Here is a 20865-nt window from a genome sequence, read left to right as displayed (position 1 = left end):
CGAATGTCATTTGATAAGTTTGGTCCTCTTCTTCTCTTCTTTTGTGCACGTTCTCCTCCTGCTTCAGGTCTTCCTCAACCTTTGACTCGGCCTCTGCCTCTTCCTCTACCTTCTACTCCTCATCTGTGTACTCCTCCACTCACCCTCACTCTTCTTCTGACTCCTTGCATTTTGGTTGAAGGCAGGTGAACCTACCTGCTGCATTTTTATAGTGCTTAAACCTGATTGGTGTGTCTACAATTTAGCAACCATGTGTTTGTGCACCTGGTGGCTGTGTTTAACAGATTGGCTCATAGGTGTGGTAATTTGACAGTCAGTGCTTTGGAATTGCAAGGAAGTGACATCATGATATACTTCTGTGTCTGATGTATACAAGTGTGTTTAGTGTTTTGCAAATCACTGTGTGTAATGTTTTGCAAATAGTGTGAAGCTGACAATGTGCTTACAGTTGTGCAAATCTAGCCTTGTGTTTTGCTCCTTGAGTGTAAGGTTTTGCTAATTGTGGGAAAAGTTTAATTTTAGTGTGTAAGCAATTGTAAAAAACTGTAATGTCAAAGACTTGTTCTTATTCTGTCGGTATCGATAGTCTAAGAGTTTAACCACGTGGGATGGTTAAAAAATTCAGCAGTCTGGTCTCAAACCTTGGCCCTCTCGTTATCGAGGTAAGCTGGTCTGCAACCTTTGTCCTCTCGTGATTGAGAGAAACATGGTCTGTTGAGAATTTCTCAAAGTTGGGGTTTTATTCAGGAGTTGCAGAAAAGGGCCTGTCCCAGGATTCCTGACCCTAACTGGGCTCATGGGAGGTCCTCTGATTTAGTTCAACTCAAAAGGGAATTGGAGTTTCCTTCATTAAACAGTCCAAAATCACATGACACAATTTTACAAACAGTATCATCCTCACTCATTCATCTTATACAACAATTAGATGTAAACCTCATATCTGAGGCTATTATATACACAGCGTTATGGTAATGTGGCCACACCGTCTCCCATGAGTTTTACCAAGTTATAACAAACAGACCAGTTCGTAGCTGGATTTTTCACCGATCTTTTATACCTTCTCCGGAACATAAATGTTGTTCGGACCTCAAGTTCTGTGAGGTGGAAGAAATTCCTTTGTTCTCTATGAAACTTCACTCTGTCTCTATACTGTGTGGCCATGAGGCGGGGTCTTCCCTAGGAATTTACGACCTCTCTGACCACAGCAGCCTGGTTGTAGGAGCAGAAAGAGGCAGGGAGAGGGGGATGGGGCTTGCTGTACCCAAAGAGGGCAACGTAATGACACTAGCTAGCTAGCTGCATTTTCTAGCTAACTAAGTGAAAGTGAAAGTCAAAAAATACAAAACATAGCTATCTCTTGCTTCTCCTTTCTTTTTGAAGGAATTCATTTGTTAAAAACTGTTCAACTACTGTCTTTCTCTCTCTTTGAGGTCAACTACTCACCACATTTTAAACAGTGCAGTGCTAGCTAGCTGTAGCTTATGCTTTCACTCTCTCTCATTTTCATTAATTCTCTGATCCTTTGATTGGGTGGACAACATGTCAGTTTATGCTGAAAAAGCTCTGATAGGTTGGAGGATATAGTCCGGAAGTTGTCATAATTACTCTGTAAGTCTATGGAAGGGGATGAGAACCATGAGCCTACTAGATTTTGCATTGAAATCAATGTATCCAGAGGAGGACGGAAACTAGCTGTCCTCCGGCTACACCATGGTGATACCCTACAGAGTGCTGTTGAGGCTACTGTAGTGTTTTAATCATTTATTTGGTGACTTGAATATATTTAGTATAGTTTTATCTAAAAAAAAAAGGATTACTTTTTTAATGTTTCACTGTTTTTATTTTTATGAAATTCACTAAGGATGGCTGTCCTCCCCTTCTTCCTCTGAGGAGCCTCCACTGCTCTGTGCTCAACCAAGCCTGACACCACCCTGAAGGGGAAGTTTTGGTGGTTTTGTTTCTACTGGGGCTTTTGCAGTGTAATACCAGGTCCTTTGACATTTACCACTTAAGTTTCTGTTCATCGTTTAAAATTAACACTTCTCTATTCACCACTTTCTCCACTCACCCTGAGAGTAATGGTCTTTCCTCAACATAGCTTAGAAAATCATCTTAGTGTGGCATTAGTTTACCTGTAGTGCAGAGAGAGAGAGAGAGCGAGAGAGAGAGAGAGTGAGAGAGAGATTACAATGGACAGAGAGAGCTAAAGATATAAAAATGACTCCATGAGCAGCTCAAAGAGGATGAGAAATAGCATGTTTACTGAAATGAATAAGGTTAGCAGGAGATACAACCATGCGCAATGGTTTTAGTGTGAGACCACATGTCCATATGACTGTTTTAATGTCCCAGTACACAATATGTAGTGTAATAGTCTACTCAGGTCTGTGGATTGCCATCATTATCTCAGTACAGACCTTTGTGTGTGTGTGTGTGTGTGTGTGTGTGTGTGTGTGTGTGTGTGTGTGTGTGTGTGTGTGTGTGTGTGTGTGTGTGTGTGTGTGTGTGTGTGTGTGTGTGTGTGTGTGTGTGTGTGTGTGTGTGTGTGTGTGTGTGTGTGTGTGAGTGCGTGCGTGCGTGCGTGCGTGCGTGCGTGCGTGCGTGCGTGCGTGTGAGGGTGTGTGTGTGTGTGTGTGTGTGTGTGTGTGTGTGTGTGTGCTCCTATAAATGCATTATGAATTACATTAATTTGTGAGATGTAAGTGTACACACCATGAACACACCCGACAGAATTAAACACACACACACACGAGACAGATCAGTGATGTCCTACATATTATACTCTTCTCTCATCGTCCTTGTGCCTCTGTCTCCCTTTTTGTTCTCTCTAAATGAGAATTAAATCAAGTCAGATTAAAGGCAGCGCTTGGAGGAGCACATGGCTCTGATGTGTCTGTCCATGCTTAACAGGAGACAGGTTATTCTCTTTCTGCACTAGCTGCCTGGGCGGATGGGGGGAGTCCGTCTGACTCCGAGCAGCTCTTTGACAGAATTCTAAAGCGGCAGAATGAACAGATGTCTCCCAATGATTAATGTGCCTCTCTTCTTCTCCTCTGAAGAGCTGCATGCCTGTGCATCTCTTACCCTTCTCTCTCTCTCTCTCTCTCTCTCTCTCTCTCTCTCTCTCTCTCTCTCTCTCTCTCTCTCCTCCTTCCTGTAGTCACTCTGTAAAGCTACTTTGTTCACTTACTTCTCTCTCTTTCTCTGCCCCCCTCTTGCTCTCTGTCTTTCCCCAAGTTCATCCTTCATATAACTCTTATGCCTCTCTTTCTCTTAATCTTGTCTCACAGATATGAGGCCTATCAGAGGTGGGGTTATAGGGCCATGGAGTGATATAAACGTTTTTTTAATGGACTAAATAATGGGTTAGAGTCTTGGAGAGTTAGGAGATGTGTGGTAGGATGATATGAGGTGAGAATATAATATGGGCTGAGATGGCTGTGGATAGTCATGTACGGTGGGACTGCTTTGTTGAATAGAAATACACTGGGATGATGGTATGTCAGTTCCGCATACATTTCCATAGGAAGGTGCAAATGAGGAAGTTTGATAACATAATGGTGAGCAAGCTATCACAAAGCTTCCAGAGAGAACAGCACTGGACTGCTTCATTTCATAGATGTAGTTACATGCATGTAGCGTATTGGGGATATGGGAGTAGACAGGCTGTGAAGGACAGAGGATGGGTGAGGGCTCTTGGAATAAGACTGGTTAGTGTGTACTGATGATTATACACGACCTCCAAGAAACAGAAACAAAAAGAGGTACACTAATGATTATACACGACCTCCAAGAAACAGAAACAAAAAGAGGTACGTCAGGCACTTCTCTCCTTGGAAAATAAAGGGCAGAATAGCAGTGCAGGTAGGTTTGATGAGACTCATAGTGTAACCCTGACCCCTATTGTTTCTAGAGCAGACCTAGTCATTGGATCGCCTTCTTTAAGACACTTCCCTTTTTCATCTCTGTTTTTCACAAACCACATGACAACTGGAGCATTACTCCAACATGTTCCTTTTTTTAAGGGTTTTAGCCCCATTCAAATATTGTTATAATTTATGAGTGAAAAACACACATAGAGAGACACACACAGAGAGATGCACACATTGTAGCCTATTCTACACTTTACGTCTCTCTTTCTCCCCTGTCTCAATCTCTCTATCCATCTCTTTTGAGGCAGGCCTCTCGCAGCAGACCTTTGTCTCCCCCTGCTGGTCAGTCTGAGTATGAGAATGTCTCCTACACCGTCTCCTGGGGAAAAGAACATTAAAACCCATACTACTTGGTAATGAACACCAGCCTATGGTAAAGGGCTTGCATGAAATATTTACACTGCGGTTAATATTTTATATGGCAATTTTGTATTTAAATTGGATTTAATATTTAATATGAATACAGCGTTAAGTGGGGATGACTATTTTCTAAACATCAGTCCAGACATCCTACATATGGTTGCAGGAGTAAATAGAGGTATGACGGGCATACTGCACATGGACACAGAGGTGGAACAACACACACATGGACATACACACACACTCACAATGTGTAGGTGAGTGAATGTTTAGTTGCACAGTCCAATCCCTTTGAATGAAATGTGCCTAGGGACACCGACAGATATTTAGCACCATAAAACAAAGCTCAGCGGTTCCTGAAATATTAAATATTAAAACAGAGTTTTCTGCTCACAGCTTTCTTCTGGCCCTGTAACAAACAGCAGGAGACAATTGCTAAATCCTTTGATAAGATTCCAAAGACAGTTTTCTTGGAAAATGTACAAATGACGGTGATTCTAGATATACAGCAGAGACTGTAAAGATTAGTACAGATTTATCTGAAGGAAAATGTCAGGAATTCAGAGAATGTCCTGTATTTGTGTGTGTGGTGATGGGGAGATGTGATGGAGTGAGTAATGTGAGGATCTCTCATCATTAATATGTGGGTTGCAGAGAACCTGAACTAACTCACCTGATTCACCTAGTCAAGGGCTTGATGATTAGTTGACTATTTGTTTCAGCAGTGCTAGCTGTGGAACAGGTCAAATATATGGAACAGCTGGGGGTAGATGTTTGAGAACCCCTGCAGTTCTGTGCAGGGGCAGGGGACGCCTGCCCTGTAGATATACAGTAGGTAGGTGTGTGGGCCCGGCCGTGTCTCTCCTACGTTTTGACCCTCTGTCATTACAAGGCTGGAGGGAGATCTCCATCTACTTATCACACTGGATCATCAGCCCGTCCTTTGTGATTTCCTATAACCATCTTCTTCACAGTGATAGCAGTAGGCAGATATTATGCAGTGTGCCCAGAGAGAAAATGATGAAGAGAATCCGCCAGGCTTGAGTGTTCTCTGCCAAAGTGGATGGGCAGAGAGAGCTAATCAATCATGGCTCGTTCAGTTAAAACGAGGATAAAGGAGGTGACGTCTGGAGGGACCGTTAGCCTTCTCACTCTGACGAGGCTCATTCCTCTACAGCTCTATGTACATTACAATGTGGATACTAAAATGCTGGCTAAATGGCTGCCTTCATTTACATTTAACTACATTCCTTGACATTCTATATAAACCCATCCTGGAGAGTTTGGTTCTTGTATTTTGCTGATGTGTTCTCTCTCATACTATGATAGGAGAGCAGATACAGACCTCACATATAGACATTGTAATCATGATTGCACAACAACAGTCATTAGATCATTTATCATTGCAACGATGATATGATGGCTGCTATCAATTTATGAGGATTTTGGTTTGTTAGAAAACACAAAGGTGTGCTTGCATACCTTTGTGGGAGCGGTAGAAAGGAAATCCAATCTGCATCCCTCTTTCTGGGATAACCCATGCAAAGTCTCTCTCTCTCACTCTTTGCTCATAGGCGATTCTCACACTATTATTGTCTGGCCAACCTGGGGAAGTAACCCAAAGCCATTTCATTAATCCAATGTGCTCTGACCAGGGACAATCATGCAGGATTGAGGCACTGCAGTCTCCCAAACAGCAAAGTTCTGGGGAGCCTAATAGATTCTCTGTGTATTTTAATTCCATAAGTCAAAAACAGGAAGTGGGGGTACAGAAAAAAGACACTAGTCCCTTACAACGCCTCACACCCTCCACTTCCCCTGCTCTAAATAATCAACAGATTATGTATGGATATGAATCAGAATGAATATGGGTGGGGGGCATAGGGTGGCATGGGAGGGCAGTAGAAACAGTTGTCCAGTTAGTAGTGTGAGTCAGAGATAGAGAGAGCGATCCCAATGTCACCCAGTGACAGGAGAGGACAGCGCCTTCATTAGTGCGGTGAGTTGTCCTCGCATTTACATCAGAACCGGGGCAGACAAGAAGAGAGGAGAGCATCCTCAGTAGCATGCTAACCAGCATTCCTCCCCTAATCACTCACTCAGTTATCATGGTCAGACAGGTCCGGCGATTTTACTGAAGGCACTTGGGATGTCTATGTCTCTGCATTAAACATTCATTTAACTGATCAGGGGGAGAGTGATGAGTGTCACACACTCGCTCGCATGTTTGCTTTCCCCTAACTTCTGGTCTGTTCTCTTCTTACCCATCCCTCTCTGTATTTATCAAGGCTGTAATGCAGCAGAGATGGCATGGCTGACGAGCGGGCTGAGAGGGAGGGACATGCCATGCGTCTCTGATTGCCTCCGGGGTTGCTAAGGTCATGTGTTATTGCATTGTTACCATAATATCATCTCTAATGTGACTCCCGGCCCCAGCCTCTATAGTGAGACTCATCATTCAGGGCCACTTGATATTTCCACTCACGTCTATAGCCAAAGAGCAATGTTATGACCTGATTCAAGTGCTGAAGCTTGAGTACCGTCCTGTAAATCTGTCATTTGAACTTCACAGGGCGTTTTGCATGCAACCATGTCACTTAAGAATTAATATGTCCCTTTAATAGGGAGAAAAATAACATAGCTCACATGCTATATAACTCTATTATACTAAATAAACCACTCCTAAGACTCTTTAGTTCTCTCCTCCTCAGAGTCCTCATATTGAGCACTGAGTAATCTCATTTACATGCAGAGACAGTCTCCCCATCCCCAAAACCTTGCAATTCAAAGGCCCCAACTGCACTTAGCAATTTTAATTAAAAGTTATTTAATCCAATCGGGACGTAATCACCTCAAATTAAGCTCTGCTTTTCTTTGTCTGAAATTGTCTTTGTCTCTATTGGGTTGAGCAGTGAGAATACTTTGCCTCGGTAGAAGTATGTGTCAGTGAACCGTGGTGGGAGGGGAGGTGGTCCTGCCTTGCTCTCAGAAGACGTGTGTGTTAAGCATGGAAATGTCACTGAAACTAGAACAGGGAACGTGAAGGTTAGTATTTGCTTTGGAATGACACATGTCATCCTGAAGCACAACACCTGGTATCCTTGACAAAAGCTGATAAATATGATGTGTGTGTCTGTGTGCGTGTGTGTGTCTGTGTGCGTGTGTGCTCGTGCATGTGTATGAGGGTGTATGAGTGTGTGTGACTGAGAGAGAGAGTGTGTGAGAGAGAAAGGACAGTTAGGAGAGTAGGAAGATGAGAACAGAGTTTAAATGGATCTGTCCTGACCTCAGAGAGAAAGGACAGTTAGGAGAGGAGGAAGGTGAGGACAGAGTTTAAATAGATCTGTCCTGACCTCAGAGAGAAAGGACAGTGAGGAGAGGAGGAAGGTGAGGACAGAGTTTAAATGGATCTGTCCTGACCTCAGAGAGAAAGGACAGTGAGGAGAGTAGGAAGATGAGAACAGTTTAAATGGATCTGTCCTGACCTCAGAGAGAAAGGACAGTTAGGAGAGGAGGAAGATGAGAACAGTTTAAATGGATCTGTCCTGACCTCAGAGAGAAAGGACAGTTGGGAGAGTAGGAAGATGAGAACAGTTTAAATGGATCTGTCCTGACCTCAGAGAGAAAGGACAGTTAGGAGAGGAGGAAGATGAGAACAGTTTAAATGGATCTGTCCTGACCTCAGAGAGAAAGGACAGTGAGGAGAGGAGGAAGGTGAGGACAGAGTTTAAATGGATCTGTCCTGACCTCAGAGAGAAAGGACAGTTAGGAGAAGGAAGATGAGAACAGAGTTTAAATGGATCTGTCCTGACCTCAGAGAGAAAGGACAGTGAGGAGAGGAGGAAGGTGAGGACAGAGTTTAAATAGATCTGTCCTGACCTCAGAGAGAAAGGACAGTGAGGAGAGGAGGAAGGTGAGGACAGAGTTTAAATAGATCTGTCCTGACCTCAGAGAGAAAGGACAGTTAGGAGAGGAGGAAGGTGAGAACAGAGTTTAAATGGATCTGTCCTGACCTCAGAGAGAAAGGGCAGTGAGGAGAGGAGGAAGATGAGAACAGAGTTTAAATGGATCTGTCCTGACCTCAGAGAGAAAGGACAGTTAGGAGAGGAGGAAGGTGAGAACAGAGTTTAAATGGATCTGTCCTGACCTCAGAGAGAAAGGACAGTTAGGAGAGGAGGAAGGTGAGAACAGAGTTTAAATGGATCTGTCCTGACCTCAGAGAGAAAGGACAGTTAGGAGAGGAGGAAGGTAAGAACAGTTTAAATGGATCTGTCCTGACCTCAGAGAGAAAGGACAGTTAGGAGAGGAGGAAGGTGAGAACAGAGTTTAAATGGATCTGTCCTGACCTCAGAGAGAAAGGACACTGAGGAGAGGAGGAAGGTGAGGACAGAGTTTAAATGGATCTGTCCTGACCTCAGAGAGAAAGGACAGTGAGGAGAGGAGGAAGATGAGAACAGTTTAAATGGATCTGTCCTGACCTCAGAGAGAAAGGACAGTGAGGAGAGGAGGAAGATGAGAACAGAGTTTAAATGGATCTGTCCTGACCTCAGAGAGAAAGGACAGTGAGGAGAGGAGGAAGATGAGAACAGAGTTTAAATGGATCTGTCCTGACCTCAGAGAGAAAGGACAGTGAGGAGAGGAGGAAGATGAGAACAGAGTTTAAATGGATCTGTCCTGACCTCAGAGAGAAAGGGCAGTGAGGAGAGGAGGAAGATGAGAACAGAGTTTAAATGGATCTGTCCTGACCTCAGAGAGAAAGGACAGTGAGGAGAGGAGGAAGGTGAGAACAGAGTTTAAATGGATCTGTCCTGACCTCTAAGGGAGTCTATTAGATTACCACTGATCTCTCATGGCGACAGTCCACAGATTCACAACTTCGGAGGACACACAGAGAAGTATTCATAGCTCAACACTGCCCTCCAATGGAGTGAACTAAGATCAAATACTTGGAAACATAGTAGGCCTTTTTTCCCCACTGACAATTAGGCTGGACTGCAATTTAGTCATCACTTTTAATGTATAATGCCAAGGGAGGCCTATGTATTTACTGTTACAATAGGCCTACCAGAGATTTGATTAAAGAAGTTCAACTCTATCCGTTAGTGCCTTGTTTCCAGGACAAATTTAATTCAGAATAGTCATCAAATCTAACGTTTGTTGCTTCAACATACCTGTATCGATGAGTTGCCTTTCGTTGCTTTGGTTAATTGTTTGGCCAGTGTCTGTTTCGCCTTTGGTTCTTAAAGATTCAGACATGTTCTTAAATGCCACTGTTGAAATGAATGCTGTTTGCCGTTCATATTGTAACGACCTTAACCCAACACCTAGCAACCTCTTCAACGACTCAGACCACTTGCTGTAATGTTTAAGGTGTTGGCTTGACAGTTGTTGGACGAGGGTTCAAGTGCCAGTTGGGGCTACCTCTACATTTGTTAGTGAGACCATCAGAGAGGTGTGTACACGTGACGTGAGAGACTTGGTATAGAGAAGTGTAGGGACACCCTCTCCCGAAGGAAAGGGGGTAATGTAGCAACCTTAACCCAACACCTAACAACCTCGTCAAGGGGTTTGGACCTCATGGTGTAACGGTTAAGGTGTTGCATTGACAGTCGCTGGACCTGGGTTTTAGTCCCGGTTCACTACATTGGTGTCAGAGGTGGGATGACATCAGGTCATCATAGAGGTGTGTATACTTGAGAGACTTGATATAGAGAGAAATAGTAATGGCGTCTTTTTGTAGGCACTAACTCTACCGTAGTTTGTTGCATAGCCGCGGGAAGTCGTTTGTGGGTGGGGGCGCTGAAAATGTCTATATCTGTCCGCTAATACAGGACTAGTAAAGGCCCAGTGTAGTACTTTTGTGAATTGTTTTTAACTAAATGTATTTGAGTGTTTACCAGCATTTGTAACTTGAGTCTGATAATTATCTGTGTAAAACAGTTTATCTGATAATACTTCTGGAATAGAAAAATACTTGCTTGATATGTTTTTCAGTTTCTTGAAATATTTCATTCTATGTGAGAACTTAATGGTCTATTTGTTCCTTTCCCACACACTCATCTAGAGCAACTTACAGTAATGCGTGCATCAATGTTGATAGGTTTTCATACTGGTCCCCCATGCGAATTGACCCCACAACTCTAGCATTGCAAGGGCCATGCTCTACCAACTGAGGCACTACATCACATCATCGTAAATCACTTGTCGTCCCAATATACTCAATTACTGTATTGTGCATTGTTTTTCTTCATGGTGATGTAAAGTCCACAGGTACAAACCTAGATGACCAGCTTATGTACAATGTACAAAACTATTGAGTCCTGCAAGATACTTTTCTTAATTATACAACTACCTTTTTTGCCAAAGCAGAGATGCTGTGAAAAGGTTTTGGCCCATTCTACAGGTGTCTATATTGGTTCGCTAATACAAGCAAAGGCCCAGTGCACAACTTTGATTTTTTTTTTTTTTTATCTATTAAAAAATGATTGTATTATTTTTATTCTTCTGATTTTTCAGGGGGTGCTACAGCACCCTCAGTAACCCCTACTTCCCGCGGGTATGGTTCGTTGGACAAAGCCTATGGGGAAAATTAATGGCATTTTCGAAGGGTTTTTGGATAAAGGCTAAAAATAAGGTCTGTGGTAAACACAGGCTTAGAAGATTTTATGTTTTGAATAATTTATGTAATGATAAAACAACACAAAGCACATAAAGGATTCATAATTCATAAAGGTCATGTTAACTGACTGCTATTATCTCATAGAACAAAACTTAAGCCTGTGTTTTAACCTCAGACCTTATTTTGCAGTTTATTCTAAAACTCTATTAATTCCCAATTTCATTTTTCACATAGGGATGGCTGAACGAAAAACAGAGGTAACTTATTTCCGGGGTTTTAGGACTACTGGCAAGCTCTATAGAGAAGCGTGGAGACCCGCTCTCCTGAAGAAAGGGGGTAATGTAGCGAGCAGTCTTAACCCAACACCAAGCAACCTCATCAAGGGGTTCACACCTCTTGGCGTAATGGTTAAGTAGTTTCCTTGACAGTCGCTGGACCCACGTCTGAGAATCCAAATCTGGGCTACCCCCCAAATCCGCTATAATGTTTTGAGTGTTATTAAGTACATTTTAGGAGTTTAACCAGGTGGAAGAATTGGCAGCGACCAAACAAACTGCCGGCCAAAATTCACTGCAGCCATACAGGAAGTAAAATATATTTTTTTAAATAGCCCAGAGACTGTAAAATAGCCATGCATCCAAAAGACTAGTCTACCAAATAAACAACAACAATGTGGGTTTTAACCAATGATGTGTATAAACCGTGGATAACTGACAGGGGGCGCTGTATTGGAGCCACCGGCACTCCTCCTCAGTCATCCACGGTTTATGCTCCTCAACTGAATCTCCTCAACTGAATCTCGCTCAATTAATTAATGCGACTACAAGACCGAATCATAGAACACCCAACAAGTCAGCGCTATTGGACATTATTCTAACGAAGACCCCTCACATATACACATGGACTGGGATATTCTGTAATGATGTCAGTGATCACTGTGCAATAGCTTGTGTTAGATATATGAAAATGACCAAGCCAAACCCTGTTATATTTAAAATACATTTTAGTCAGTTTGATGAGCAAGCGTTCTTACATGATCTGTACCATAATATTGACAGAGTAAGTCTGATTCCTGATGTTGACACTGCCTGGGACTATTTTTCTATTAAATTTGTTGCGATTCGTGATCGAAATTTAGAATCAGTGGAAGGGCCAATCCCTGTTTTTCAGATAACTTGGCAGAATTAATTAGAAAGAGAAATATCTCTTGGGCTCAAGCTAGACATACAAATGTTCCTGTTGACTGGGCCTCCTTCAGAGAGCAAAGAAACAAATTCACAGGATTGATCAGGATGTCCAAATCAGATTACTATTTAAATGCCGTCACAGAGAACCTAAACAACCCTACCAAGTTCTGGAAGCTAATCAAATCAGTGTCAGGTTCTAATGTATCCTCTGGCGTTCCTGACCATTTAACGATGGATTCTAATGACGTGACGGATACAGCCAATATTGTAGGGTTTTTTAAAACGTCTTAGGGATAGGGGGCAGTACTCGGACGTTTGGATGACTGAGGTGCCCAAAGTAAACTGCCTGTTACTCAGGCCCAGAAGCTAGGATATGCATATAATTGGTAGTATTGGATAGAAATTGTTACTATAATGTCTATGAGTATAACAGAATTGATATTGAAGGCAGAAACCCGAGGAGAATCCATCCAGAATTATTTGTTTTTAGCTCACCACTCATTGAAATGGCTGTCTATGGGAAAATAAATGGAATACCTCCCAGACTGCAGTTCCTAGGGCTTCCAGTAGATGTCAACAGTCATTAGAAAGAGTTTCAGGCGTGTTTTTTGAAGAATTAGCTAGAATTTGTCATTTTTCTAGGTGGCTCCCATTTTGGCTCTAGTATTGTGTCGCGCGTGGATGAGGGCGCTCACTTCGTTATTTATCTCCGGTAATGAACATACTATTCTCCTTCTTAAATTGTATCGATTATTTACATATTAGGGTACCTGAGGATTGATTAGAAATGTTGTTTGACTTGTTTGGACGAAGTTTATTGGTAACTTTTGGGATTCATTTGTATGCATTTTGAACAAAGGAAACCGGTGGATTACTGAATCAAGCGCGCCAACTAAACTGACTTTTTGGGATATAAAGGAGGACTTTATCGAACAAAACGACCATTTGTTATGTAGCTGGGACCCTTGGGATTGCAAAAAGAGGAAGATCTTCAAAGGTAAGTGATTTATTTTATCGCTATTTCTGACTTCTGACAACGCCTCTGTTGTTTGGAAAATGTTTGTAATGCTTTTGTACGCGGGGCGCTGTCCTCAGATAATCGCATGGTATGCTTTCGCCGTAAATCCTTTTTGAAATCTGACAAAGCGGCTGGATTAACAAGGAGTTAAGCTTTTAAACGATGTAAGACACTTGTATTTTTATGAATGTTTAATATTACAAATTTTGTATTTTGAATTTCGCGCTCTGCAATTTCACCGGATGTTGTCGAGGTGGGGCGCTAGCGGCATGCCTAGCCCAAAGTTAACAAGCACTTCATATCTGCTGGTTCAGTCTTTGATAATGGTTGGGCCCAGGCCTCTAATGTAAGCTCTGTTTCAGTCAACTATGATATAGGCCCTCGTGAACCATTTTAACTTTGATCCTGTTTCTTATGCTGAGGTCTATAAAGCACTAAAGGCAATAGATAATAAAAAGTCTGCAGGTCCAGACAACCTGGACCCCTAACTCTTAAAGATAGCAGCTGGTATTATTACTATACCTGTGGCTCACATTTTCAACTTGAGTTGGATGACAAGTTATCCTTTAAAGTTTATGCGGATAATCTTGTGACAAAGCTTAAATTGAAATTGGGTTTTTATTTTCATAATAAGGCTTGCTTCCTGCGCATGGCTAGAAAGAAGCTTGTTGAGGACACTTTCTCTCTGTAATTGATTAAGGTGACTTGTTGTATATGCATGCAACCTCGTCAGTCTTACAGAGACTGGACTCTGTTAATCATGCATCCTTGCGCTTTATTACAAATACCAAGTCACTCACCCACCATTGCACATTGTACCAAATGCTAGGTTGGACCTCACTTTATATGCGCAGAAAGATACATTTGTATGTGTTCATCTACATAGCCCTTTTGAGGAAACTCTCTTTACCTCTGTAGTCTGGTCTCCTTCACCACCCGCAGTTACCATACCTGGTCTGCTAGGTGGTTGCTACTTAAAGTCCCCAGGACATTCACAGAATTAGGCAAGACTTCCTTCTCTTCTTCTGCACCAGACGCATGGAATAATCTACAATCCATGCTTCATCTAGATATGTTAGTGCCACTGAATGAATTTTAAATATTGATGAGATATTGATGGGAGACTATTGATGGGAGACTCTGTTATGGAGGAGTGCTTTTTTTAGGTTGGATAATGTTGTGGAATTGTATTTTTGTATGTTTTAATTCTGTCATGGATTGATCGTTGCTGCCTTCTTGGCCAGGTCTCCCTTGAAAAAAAGACCCTGGGTCTCAATGGGCTTTTCCTGGTTGAATAAAGGTTATGTAAATAAATAAAATATTGAATTGTTTTACTTGGGAAGCTATAGAAATGCATGTATTAATGTCTACAGTTGTTATTGTCATGTTTATTCTATTACAGACACCTTAAGGCATACTTTTACATTATAACATATGAGCTTCAAATAAAGAAAATACAAATTATAAATATATATACAGTATATACAGTACCAGTCAAAGGTTTGGACAAACCTACTCATTCAAGGGTTTTTCTTAATTTGTACTATTTTCTATTATGTAGAAAAATAGTGAAGACATCAAAACTATGAAATAACACATATGGAAACATGTAGTAACCAAAGAAGTGTTAAACAAATCGAATATATTTTATATTTGAGATTCTTAAAAGTAGCCACCCTTCGCCTTGATGACAGCTTTGCACACTCTTGGCATTCTCTCAACTAGCTTCACCTGGAATGGTTTTCCAACAGTCTTGAATTAGTTCCCACATACCCTGAGCACTTGTTGGCTGCTTTTTCTTCATTCTGCAGTCCAATTCTTCTCAAACCATCTCAATTGGGTTGAGGTCGGATGATTGTGGAGGCCAGGTCATCTGATACAGGATTTTAAAAGGGAAATAGATATACGAGCAATCAGAAGCAGAAGGATAACGGTGATTGGTCCGTTATCCGGTGATTAGTTCTGTTATCGTGTCTCTGAATAGCCAACCAATGGGCTTAAAGGTCTCACCTGTTTGTTGTCGCAGGAACTTTATAGAGCTATGACCACAAAACGCAGCTGCTACTGTAGCTAACGTTTGCAAACCACTAGCCATACATGTGTAGCTAGTTATACATGCACCACACTGATTGAAACTTTTGGTGCAGTTCAAATATGTTTGCAAATAAGATAGACAGCTAGAAGACACTGTGGCCAGCTATAGCTCGGTGGCTAACTAAAGCCAGCTAGCTAGTTAGGTGACTAACGCTAACTAAAGCCAGTTAGCCAATCAGCTTAGCTAGCTAGTTACCATGCCAGCTAGCTACAACCAAATCTTTTTAATAACTGCTACAGCTGTCAAGGCTAGCTACCTAGCAAAATACACTAGTTAAAAAATCAAGCTCGACAACATTGTGAAAAGCTACGTCCACGTTGGTTGCTTAGGTAACTAGCTAGTTAGGAAGTTAAAGGGGTGCTTGAGTCTTGTTGGATCGCAAACGTTTCACTATTGTTATTCTGCCATTGTTTTCGGCAAGATACAGGTAGCTACCCTAGCTACTTACATGTAGCTAGCTAGTTACCTATCATCTTTGACTGGAATCATGGCTTGTCGACTGACGGAAGATGAGCTTGATGAACAGTTCGAGCAATTTTTGAAAGAGGAGTATATCGTTACTGCAGACACGATAGTGGCACTATGTCTTTAATTCTGGGTGTTCATAGCTATAGCTGAAGTTACTCACTAATTACTCTGCCCTTCTTTATATCCACACCAAAGATACTGATAACCAGCCTTTTCCTCTGTGTCCATACTACTATGCATTCACTCAACCAACTAGCTAGATGGATACTTTAACCTAATCACCATTGAATTGTATTTAGTCTGTTTCAGATGACTCGGTGGATTTGGGTGGCAGTGTTAAGCGCTCCAGTGTTCTGGACAACCTGGGCAGAGCCTCTCAGAAACCACCACCAAAGAAGACATCAGCTGTCCCTGTGGCATGGTGGCAGGAGGAGGAGGACAGCGAAGAGACACCTGGCAGAGGTAAGCTAAGCCAGGGATGTGTAGGTTGATGTGCTTCAGTTCAGTTAGGATTCTCTCTCTCTCTCTGTGTTTGTGTGTGTGTGCGTGCTTGTCATTTTGGTTCATTCTCCGTGTATGTATCTTTGTGCTTGTGTGTTTCATGACATGCTGTCAGGTTATAATGTCTTTAGAGGGACACTGTGACTCTGTGCTGATTTCTCATCTGCTTTGTTATTCCTGGAACATCTGTTGCATTTCATTTCACCATCATAACATGTCCATCATAACCTGTTCCCTGCTGCTACTCCCCTGATAATTATGGTTTGACTCATTTCATGAGTTCATCTTTGATTGGTTTACATTCATGACGCATTTGTATATCAGTCTTGTTCTCTGGCCCCCACCTTCTTTTCTCCTTTCTCTTCCATCTCCTCTTTCCTTCCACCTGTCCCCAGCAGAGGCTGCCAAACGCAGGTTCACTAAACCCAAAAACCCCAAGCAGCAGGCTGTGGTGAAAACTCAGGAGGATGAGAGTGAGAGTAGCCCAATAAAAAGCACCCCTCAGGGTATAGGAATCACTACTGTAACCCATAGTTCCTTAGGGCCACCCAATGGCACATTGTCTCTCCATCATTGGTGTAAGGACAGTGACATGCTGCCAACCTTCACTTTCTCTCATTAGCTTTAGTCCTGCCCTCTAACCTCTCCTTTGCTATATTTGTGTTGTTTTTTTTTGCCTTAGATCTTCTCTTCCTCCAAGCTAACCCTTAAATATGTCTAGCTCACAATTAGTAGTTCTCTCCTTTTGCCCACCTAACCATGCATGTACTCTTTGAGGTTGTCCCTTTCCCTGAGATCCTTTTATTTGTGTGTACAGAACATGATTCCTTTTTCATCTTTATCTACCCTCTTATCTTCCTACTTCATGCTGCTCCTTGGTTAGCTGTCACAGTGGAAGCACCCACAAGGCCCACCCCCAAACCTTGCAGCAAAGCTCTGGATAGGCTCAGTCAGCTGCACAAGATCCATGGAACCAATCAGGATGCTTCTTCTCACATTGCTGCAGGGCCGGAAAATAACAGCCCAGAACACGATGCCTCCCACTCTGCCAGGCAGTTACCCCTCCCACGAATGAGAGCAACCATAATGCATCAGGAGAGAGGAGTCCTGAGGGGAGTGCCTCCGTCCGTGACACACCAGTGGACAGTCACTGCAGCGATAGTGACTCACAGGATCTTGAAGATGGTAAAGTCGTAGTAGCTAGACTAGAGACAAATCTCCAAAACCCTGGTAGACTAGTAGTTAGACTAGTATGGCATAATGATAGTAGCAAGAGACAGATCCAAACCTGGTAGACTAGTAGTTCGACTAGTATGGTATAATGATACTAGCTACAGACAGATCCAAACCTGATAGACCAGTAAGGCTGTACAGTCGTGGCCAAAAGTTTTGAGAATGACACAAATATACATTTTCACAAAGTCTGCTGCCTCAGTTTGTATGATGGCAATTTGCATATACTCCAGAATGTTATGAAGAGTGATCAGATGAATTGCAATTAATTGCAAAGTCACTCTTTGCCATGCAAATTAACTGAATCCCCCAAAAACATTTCCACTGCATTTCAGCCCTGCCACAAAAGGACCAGCTGACATCATGTCAGTGTTTATCTCATTAACACAGGTGTGAGTGTTGACGAGGACAAGGCGGAGATCATTGGAGATCACTGTCATGCTGATTGAGTTCGAATAACAAACTGGAAGCTTCAAAAGGAGGGTGGTGCTTGGAATCATTGTTCTTCCTCTGTCAATCATGGTTACCTGCAAGGAAACACGTGCCGTCATCATTGCTTTGCACAAAAAGGGCTTTCACAGGCAAGGATATTGCTGCCAGTAAGATTGCACCTAAAACAACCATTTATCGGATCATCAAGATCTTCAAGGAGAGCTGTTCAATTGTTGTGAAGAAGGCTTCAGGGCGCCCAAGAAAGTCCAGCAAACACCAGGACTGTCTCCTAAAGTTGATTCAGCTGCGGCATCGGGGCACCACCAGTACAGAGCTTGCTCAGGAATGGCAGCAGGCAGGTGTGAGTACATCTGCACGCACAGTGAGGCGAAGACTTTTGGAGGATGGCCCGGTGTCAAGAAGGGCAGCAAAGAAGCCACTTCTCTCCAGGAAAAACATCAGAGACAGACTGATATTCTGCGAAAGGTACAGGGATTGGACTGGGGTAAAGTCATTTTCTCTGATGAATCCCCTTTCCGGTTGTTTGGGGCATCCGGAAAAAAGCTTGTCCGGAGAAGACAAGGTGAGCGCTACCATCAGTCCTGTGTCATGCCAACAGTAAAGCATCCTGAGACCATTCATGTGTGGGGTTGCTTCTCAGCCAAGGGAGTGGGCTAACTCACAATTTTGTCCTAAGAACAAAGCCATGAATATAGAATGGTACCAACACATCCTCCGAGAGCAACTTCTCCCAACCATCCAGTAACAGTTGGTGACGAACAGTGCCTTTTTCAGCATGATGAAGCACCTTGCCATAAGGCAAAAGTGATAACTAAGTGGCTCAGGGAACAAAACATTGATATTTTGGGTCCATGGCCAGGAAACTCCCCAGACCTTAATCGCACTGAGAACTTGTGGTCAATCCTCAAGAGGCGGGTGGACAAACAAAAACCCACATATTCTGACAAACTCCAAGCATTTATTATGCAAGAATGGGCTGCCATCAGTCAGGATGTGGCCCAGAAGTTAATTGACAGCATGCCAGGGCGGATTGGAGAGGTCTTGAAAAAGAAGTGCCAGGGTCTCCCGGGTGGAGCAGTGGTCTAAGGCACTGTTATGGGATTTTTATGAATAATGACTAAATTATGTATAGATTTAACGTAGAACTATAACTAACAGAATTATATCCTGTCTGATGAAGAATGTTTGTCCATAAGAAAGAGGGACTGTTAGCAGGCAAGGAACTGTGGCAGACAACTTGTGACCACTGTGGAACTGATAACAGGGAAGGAAGTCTCCCCACCCAGGGAGGGGAGAAACCTTGGGCTTGTAGTAGATTGTATAACAGGTGGCAGGCTATGTATGAGAAGGAGAAGACTTGTGAACTATATTGTCATTGTAATAGAGGAGGAGGGACAGTTATGACAAAATGTGAGGTATATAAACCAATGTACAGGAAATGATCCGCAAAGCGCTCTTGTAAATACATTTTCTGACTATTGTGGCTGGGCCTCCGTCTGATTAATTTCAACCAGTTTCTTACAAATTCTGGGTTTCAGGCTGAGTAATTAATTCAATTGAGTATTATGAACACTGAGAACAAAATTCTCGTGACAGGCACTGCATCGCAGTGCTAGCTGTGCCACCAGAGACTCTTGGTTCGAGCCCAGGCTCTGTCGCAGCCGGCCGCGACCGGGAGGTCCATGGGGCGACGCAAAATTGGCCTAGCGTCGTCCGGGTTAGGGAGGGTTTGACCGGTAGGGATATCCTTGTTTCATCGCGCACTAGCGACTGGATGCGCACTGTGTTAAGAAGCAGTGCGGCTTGGTTGGGTTGTGTTTCGGAGGACGCATGGCTCTCGACCTTCGTCTCTCCCGAGCCTGGAGTTGTAGCGATGAGACAAGACAGTAACTACTAACAATTGGATACCATGAAATTGGGGAGAAAACGGGGTTAAAAAAATAAATGTTTAAAGGGTCAACACTGCAAATATTGACTCTGCATCAGCTTCACGTAATTGTCAATAAAAGCCTTTGACACTTATGAAATGCTTGTAATTATACTTCAGTAATCCATAGTAACATCTGACAAAAATATCTAAAGACATTGAAGCAGCAAACTTTGTGACACAAATATTAATTTTCATTCTCCAAACTTTTGGCCACGGCTGTAGTCTCGTGCTGCCACACTTCCCAGACCTGTATCCACATTACAAAGGTGGAAATCAAGGTTTTTATAACTGAAACCATGATGACCCATGATTTTAGTGAAACCTGGATTTAAAACATACTGTTTACTCTCTTTGTCTCCTTGTCACTTCATTTCGTATGTTTTTGTTTTCCTCTGCTAATGGAGCGGTGTAAATAAGCAGTGACCTTAAAAGCATAGCATTGGAAAAAATAAAGAACTTTCTGGACCTCAAGGGCAGTTGTTATGGTTACTGGTGCTAAATCCGGTCATGTTCTTTCACCGCCAGACAGTTCAGTGTGTCAATGCGAGCTGTGATTCTGTGCTTCTAGCAAACTATCCTGCCATTAGTTTTAGCACTTTATTTGGGCAAAAATTATTCCCAACTGCTTTTACTAGTCTAACTCTGGAGAGGCTGATAGATTGGCTCTTGTTGTTTTTACTGTAACCAGTGCTTATTTTCCATTCTGTAAATATCACAATGATCATTCAGTGCTGAAATGGAAAAGTTAATCTCACCATGGCAAAACAGGCCTCACTTAGGTAAAAAAAAAATCTACCTTTTTATCTTGACAGCTATTCGTATTGCAAGACCATTTGAATATTTATGACGATATGGAGCTTTTCTACAGTACCCTCCCTCCAGTAGACTGACAGCAAGTGGTTGTGGAGCTGAGATCAAAGTTAGCTCTACTGCTCTGTCTTCTCTCTTCTGTGTGTGCTGTTCCCCTCTTAAATGGACCGCATGGCCTTTGAGGGGCTCTGCAGGCCTGTATACCCCAGGAAGTCAATCTCTTGTGAATGATAAAACACAGAGCTAATGAGCCACATTA

Source organism: Salvelinus fontinalis, chromosome 6, assembly GCF_029448725.1.
Source record: "Salvelinus fontinalis isolate EN_2023a chromosome 6, ASM2944872v1, whole genome shotgun sequence".
Lineage (NCBI taxonomy): Eukaryota > Metazoa > Chordata > Actinopteri > Salmoniformes > Salmonidae > Salvelinus > Salvelinus fontinalis.
Note: the sequence above shows the minus strand (reverse complement) of the source record.